The sequence below is a fragment of the Cinclus cinclus genome, chromosome 3, assembly GCF_963662255.1.
Source record: "Cinclus cinclus chromosome 3, bCinCin1.1, whole genome shotgun sequence".
NCBI classification, from domain to species: domain Eukaryota; kingdom Metazoa; phylum Chordata; class Aves; order Passeriformes; family Cinclidae; genus Cinclus; species Cinclus cinclus.
This window is the reverse complement of record NC_085048.1, coordinates 34104700-34111499: the sequence shown is the minus strand read 5'-3', so window position 1 is coordinate 34111499 and position 6800 is coordinate 34104700.

Sequence of the window (6800 nt, the reverse complement as noted above, 5' to 3'; positions counted from 1 at the left end):
GTATTCTTGCCTGATGAGAGGTGGAACTGCAGGTGCACAACTGTGAGTGTAGATAAGGGTGCTGCAAAGTGTTTTTTCCATTCCTCCTGCCATTTAGTTTTCTAGCTCCTTATGCTCATCATTACTGTCTCTTCCTCTTAACAGGGACTGCGATGGGAAATTTTAAAATGCAAAGGAATTCAGCTGAGGGAAGAGGAGAGGTAGCACAGGCATTCCCATAGTGGCTGACCAGAATGAGGATAGAGCTTCATCTGCAGCAGCTGCAGCATCAGCCCCACGTTTAGTGACACACAGCCAGAAAATGCATTTACAATTAGAGCACAAATTCTGCAGAAATTCATTCTACCAGTCCATCTCACTTCCCAAATCTTTATATTTGTGTGTAGTTAGCAGCTGTCTGGGGTTTAGCAGATACTTAGAAAGCAATGGAAAGCAAACAGCACCTCACTGTAGCTGATTTAGAACTGACAATAAAGAAACAAAAAACAACAAAACAACAATAGAAAAACAGTCTTGAAAGGAACATTATTACAGAGTAAAAAGCTTTGAATTCCTTCCAGATCTGTGGTGGTTTAAACAGAAAGAAAGAGAGGAGCTTTCCTGCACCACTTTCAACAATTATGGTTGTGTTGTAAGAATAAAGTTGTATGGTTCCATTTGCACGTTAATAAAAATGATATAAAGAAACAAGCTTCTGAATTTTTGTTATTTTTATGTACTACACTCTCAAAAAAACTTCTCAAGGCTGCAGATCTACAAACCAGCTGCCCAAGCTGACTTTCAACAATGTTGTTGATAGACAATTGTACTTAAAAATTCAGGGTTCAAAGTTGCCAAAAAAGGATTCTGTTTTTCCTCCAAACTCTGTTGAATTCCTCTGTTTGTCATATTTTAAAAGAAATAATATTTTAGGGGAAAGCATATTTTATACACCTTTCAAAATGAAACTAAATTAGAAGCCAAGACTACAACATTCATGAATGCAGAGTGAACTTTTAACAGAAGAAACCCCTTCAGGTTAGATGCAAATCTACAGATACAAATAATTAGTAAAAAGTGGATTACTCACACACTGTGTTCACATCTTGCAGTGGTGTCTCTTTCATAGGGGATAATTTTAAGATGGAATTAGTATTAAGGGGACGCTGCAGAAAAGCTATGCGAAATGATGTGTTGTGCCAGAGGAATAGCTCCTGAGGCACCCTCCTTGCCCATAGTAGCCACAGAGAATCCACCTTCCCCCACTGAAGCATCTTCCACTGCTCTTATGCTCAACAATTGAAAATGCTGTCTCCTCTCCTGTTGGAGTTTAAAGCTCTTAGCATCATTTCTTTGAGTGTTCTTTGGTATATTCTAATGGTTACTGGGTAACTACGATTAGCATTCTTTGAATAAGGGTCTTTGAACACTGCATCCCTTTATTCCTTTTAGTAATCCATTTTCAATGAAGATAGATCAGAAATTAGGCATTATTCCACCACCAGCCACACAAAAGCTGAATATCAACACTCTAATAATCCTGCATATTCCTCTTTCCAGCAGGATGTAGAGCCAACTTAACCACTTCATATTACCAGTTTTGTCCTTAACTGTTAGTTTTGTCCTTAGAAATTTCTTCAAAATCATAAATTTCTAGCATATGCTCCTTTTTTCTTTGTGTGTGACCTGCAGTCAGTGTTCCTCTCTCTACAGATTCTTTTAATATTATACTTTTAAAAGCAGGTAAGTTCATGACTATGTCATCTTTCCACTGATAGCTGTTTAAAAGCTGAATCAGCACCACATCTGGTATATTCTTATTTGCACTTTAATGCAATTAATTGTGTTATCCAAATATTGTGCAGAGATTACATGTAACTTGTAATTATTTTCATGAGCCAAAGTTGCAATGTAATTTAAAGACTGATTTATACTTGTTAGATGTACCCTAGTTCCCGTAAAAGTACTAAGTGATAGTTAGGTTTTGCATAAGCTCACCTCTCTACTCCCAGGGGTTTAAAACAGTTTCTCTGACAGCTAGCAAATATCAATAATCAGATTACTGGACAACTGTCCCTACTTCTCCAACACTTGCAGTTACCTCCTAGAAAAGTTTGAGTTCTGAAAAGAAAGAATAAGTCACCCACAGCACTTGCAGTCTCTGCTTTTAATTTATTTGATTTGTCCTATGCCAGACTTTGTGCTCTTTTGTCCACCTGTGAGAACCTATCTAGGTTGTCCCTGTACAGATCCTCTCATTTGATCCTTTTGGTAATGTCTTAGCACAGCATCCTTTTTCCTTGGTGTTTTGATCACAAAATAAATTCTTTTGAGATATCATATTATACCCTATTTATGAAACATCTTGTTCCTGGAACAGCTCCTACTTCTGTGAGGAGTAGAGGGGGAAATAAAACCCTCAATGACTTCTGGTTCAATCTTGTAAGCCATAAAAGGAAAGAGGGACAGGCAGACTTCATTCCAATAAATTCCAGGTATTGTTTTGTAAATATTGTGTTGTCTAAGAAGAAGCTTTATTCCAACAAAACTACTCATGAGTCACAGGCATTATATCCTAGTTTATCCTGCAGATGACAGTTCTGTCATAATTTAGCAAAATAACCTGCAGTGCCTGCCAAGCCCAGCATTAGTGAGTAATAAAACAGAAATGTGCTCCATGTCACTGAGATTTGATAAGCTACATCCTACAAATCAAAGCCTTACCAGAAAGCCATGTTCCCCCACTGTAATTGGTAAGCCACATCAGGTGGTGGAAATCACAAGTGTACCTTACTGCCCAAAGCTCCTCCAGGTAATGTTTGCTTTATTTTGGAGTCTGAGAAACAGGTGAACCTAATTTCCTTTTACTGCCCAGGTTTTGCTGTGCTGTGCAGAAGAGCACTTCTGCAGTGGCAGCCAAGGTGGTTGTGTCTTTCCACAGACTATTGGAAGGGAAGAAGGAAGCCTAAGTTCCATTCTGCCTTCAGACATCAGGCTCACAAGTCCTCACAGACCCCTGCACTGAAATTCAATTGTCCTGAAGTTGTCTGTTGCCAGTTCCTGTAAGGAACTGGCTGGTCTGAGACTGGAGGAAATGAAGTGATTCACTGCAAATACCCCCAGGCTCCCTACTGAGGGCGGCTCTCTCTGCAGCACATCTGTTCTGCTTTCACAGATTCATGTCCTCTAGGCAGGGAAGACCTGCCAAACATATTAATATTGGAGTGCCTTGCAGGTATTGACTCAGATGTTTTGGTTATGGTAGGCTTTACTATACCTACTGTCCTGCTCAGTCTTTGTTCTCCTTCCTGTAGCTCCAGTCACAGCTCAGATGGGCCTGTGAGTGGGGCATTCTCTCCTGCAGGGATAAATGGGATGTGATCAGACAGCTGCAGACTGCAACGGCAGGACATGAGTGTAATTACACATTCCCTTAGACATAAGAGAGAGGATATTCAGATATTTATTCTCTGGTCCTTTACAAAGGCTGTCATCTTATGCTGAACCCATAGGGCAGGTTGTGAAGCTTCAGTTTAGCCTTGAATTTTTAGTATTTTCCTTCCTGCAGTCTCCTCCATAGTAGAGGAGGATACTGACAGCGGGGATCACCTTCTGCCAGAAGTATGTTTGCTCACAGATTTAAAGCCATGTATTCAACTGCTGTAGAGAGGATCTTCATCAGTCAGGTCTGCACCTCTTGAGAAATAATGTAATTGAACTACCAGGCAATTCACAATAAAAAATTATTACACTGCCTTCTGTGAGGCATTGTTTGCTGCAAGCCAGTTTCTTTTTTTAGATAAACCAGGAGAAACTAATACCATCAGACAGACAAATAAACATGCACACAGTCCTTCTTCTGGTCCAAAGGAGAAGCTACATCCTCAAAGCCAAGTGAAGTTTGAATGAGATTTTAACTTGTTTTATGTTAATCTGTTAAATGGTGTGAAAGAATAGGTGATTGAAAACTGTAAAGCAGAGGTTGGTATTAGAGAGAGATACATCTCTGAGGTGTGTAGCTCCAAAAAAAGAGAGAGAAGTAGTTTACTCTTACAGAATAGATCTGTAAAGGACAAATCATGGATGGGAAGTAGGCAGAAGCCAAGATTGTTCTCCCGTCTGTGGTTTTCAGTATGCAGTACAGTTTTGAGCTATGCTTGCCAGACTCTTCTGGTTAAGGTAAACACTTGGAGGGTCATGAGAGAGGTGAAAGGAGCCTGAAAGTGCTGACAATAGACTGTAAGGAGGCGTTTGGCTTCTTCAAAACTCACAGACCAACATACCCACTTCTGCAAATACAGCTACATCCAACATAACAAGCTCAGATACTGAACAGTCATTGTAATGATAACACTCATTTAGGAAGGATGTTCCTTCTTAAAACATCATGGGTTTGGAGAGCCCCTTAAACAGGCCTTATTATGTTACAGGAACAACCCCTGGTTATAATACATGCACAGTTGTGACACACCACCAGCACTGGTGAGTGTATGGAAAAAATATACAATCAAGAGGGACCCACAATCTATAGACAAAGAAAAGATTCTTGGTGGGAAGGAATTCCCTCCTTTCTTCAAGGTGGTCAGCAGAGGCTCTGAGAATTTTAACACTTTCTATTTCTGTTAGGCACTTTAAATACTAAACAACCCTTTAAAGAGCTAAATTTTCACTGGAGGTTAAATGCGAGATGTTTTAAAGGGCTTGCTGTTTTAAAAAAATCATTTTGGATCCACAGTTAGTATAAAACCACAGCTCCCCGAAGTCTGCATGTAACTGGCTTTTAGACATCTTCAGTTTTGAAAAGATTCCCTTGAAAAAGCAAGATATTCTTGCACTACAATCAGGTTTTTTAGCCTCTAATTTTTGTAGCTCATATTTCTTCAAATAACTTATCTTTCTGCTTGGACTAGGATAGCGCTTGGAAATAGTTATTAATATTGAAGAACATGCTATTTGTATAGCAAAATAGGTGGTGTCAAGACTTTAGGCCAGCTTCAAATCTGACTCTTAAGTTCAACAGAGTTAAGCTGCCTCCTGTGTCAGAGGAAAGGCCACAGGCTCTTTTATTCTCTGCACAATCAGACTTGAAGTGCTCCAGAGGCCAAATAATCTCCATGGCTAGAAGACAGCGAGAACAAGGACGATTGATGCAGGAATCCTCCTGGGCAGCACAAGGACAGGAGGTCAGAACTTTTCACCAGCAACTAAGTGAGGTATATTCATTCCTTCACCTTTGAATGAGGCTGCCTCCATCATAAAGGGCTTGCTAGTAAATTGAAAAAGGTTGAACTTTCTAACCTGCAGGCCTTCCTTCCCTGAGGGTCTGGCAGCTGTAGCTTCCAACAGTTTAAAGATTATTTTTACAGTATGGAAAAGTCTTTCTCTACAGCATTGAAAACCTTGATAGGTAGCATGCAGTGTTGCTTCAGTGAAAGTCTTGTGTCAGAGGCTATGTGAGTATGGAATTTATAAGTCTGTACTCAATAAGGGATTTTTGTCTTTCTTAGTCAAGAGAAAAACCAATTGTTTTCAAATCACTTAGGTCAAAAACAATGACTCTGCCAGGCCTAACCCAAGTCACAGTGTGGTTCGAAGTCTGCACTGCTCCTGAAATCCCCACTGACAACTTGTTCTCAAACAGAACTCAGTGGGACAGAAAAAAGGGCAGAGGTGAGCACCACCAGCTTCAAGCAGCATTCAGCCCTCTGTGCAGTCTGGGCAAACACATGGTACAACCATTCCCAGAAAGAGAGAAACTAACCTGCTACAAGAACGTGCTGTAGTTAAGCAAATGGTTTAGAAAGCTAAGCTAAAATGAGAACACCAGGTATGCTTAAACTGGCAAATATGAAAAAGTCCTTCAGTGACAAATTGGCCTGATATGCTAGTTCTCTTGCTAGGGTGGTGTTTGAGAATGGAGTGAGGCTCTAATAGCTCAGTAATAGAAATAGCAGGCAGCTCTATGGAATCACACTGTACACCTTGTAATGAAACTAATGGGCCTTATCTGCACGGATCAAAACAAAATAAGATTTTAGTATTTAAAAATAACATAACAGTCATAAATTTGCATCAGCTTGGTATGGATATAAATGTGAAACAATTCACAGTGCTGGTTTTATGATCAGGGTGAGTGGAAGTGATATGCCTGAAGCCTCTTAATGAGAGACACAATTAATACTGTGGTGCTTCTCTTCTGATCCTTAACTTCTTGCAGCTTTTCCGTGTCTTCAGCAACAATTTTTGGACTACATGGGAGAGAATGAAAATGAAATTTATAATATCCATATATCTTTCTCGTAACTTAAGTTCGTACCAAGCAAGTTATTGTATATATTTGGTAAATCCATTATGATAATGAAAAGTGACAGAGGTCCTCTGAGCTTGTAGGATACAGTAATTTTTATATCTAATTTAGAAGTTTTTTATAATGAGGGTGGTAAAACCCTGGAAAATTTCAAGGCCAGATTGGATGGGCTCTGAGCAACTTGATCTAGTTGAAGATGTCCCTGCTCACTGCAGAGGGGTTGGATTAGATAGCATTTAAAGGTTATTTCCAACCCAAACAGTTCTATGATTATAACATCCAGAAGAAAACCCTTGACATACAAGGGAGGTAAGGAACTCCAAATGAAGTTGAAGAGGTTATTTTTTTTTTCCTTTAATAGAGCCCTTGGCAATAGTTCCAGACCTTGAAGTTTCATAGCAGGAAGCAGAGTAAAAGTCCATATAATGGAAGCAGCCCTGTCCTGAAACAGATAGAGGTTAAATGGGAGGTGGGGGGGATGTTATAGCAAGATGCCCAAAAGAAGATTTGAGAA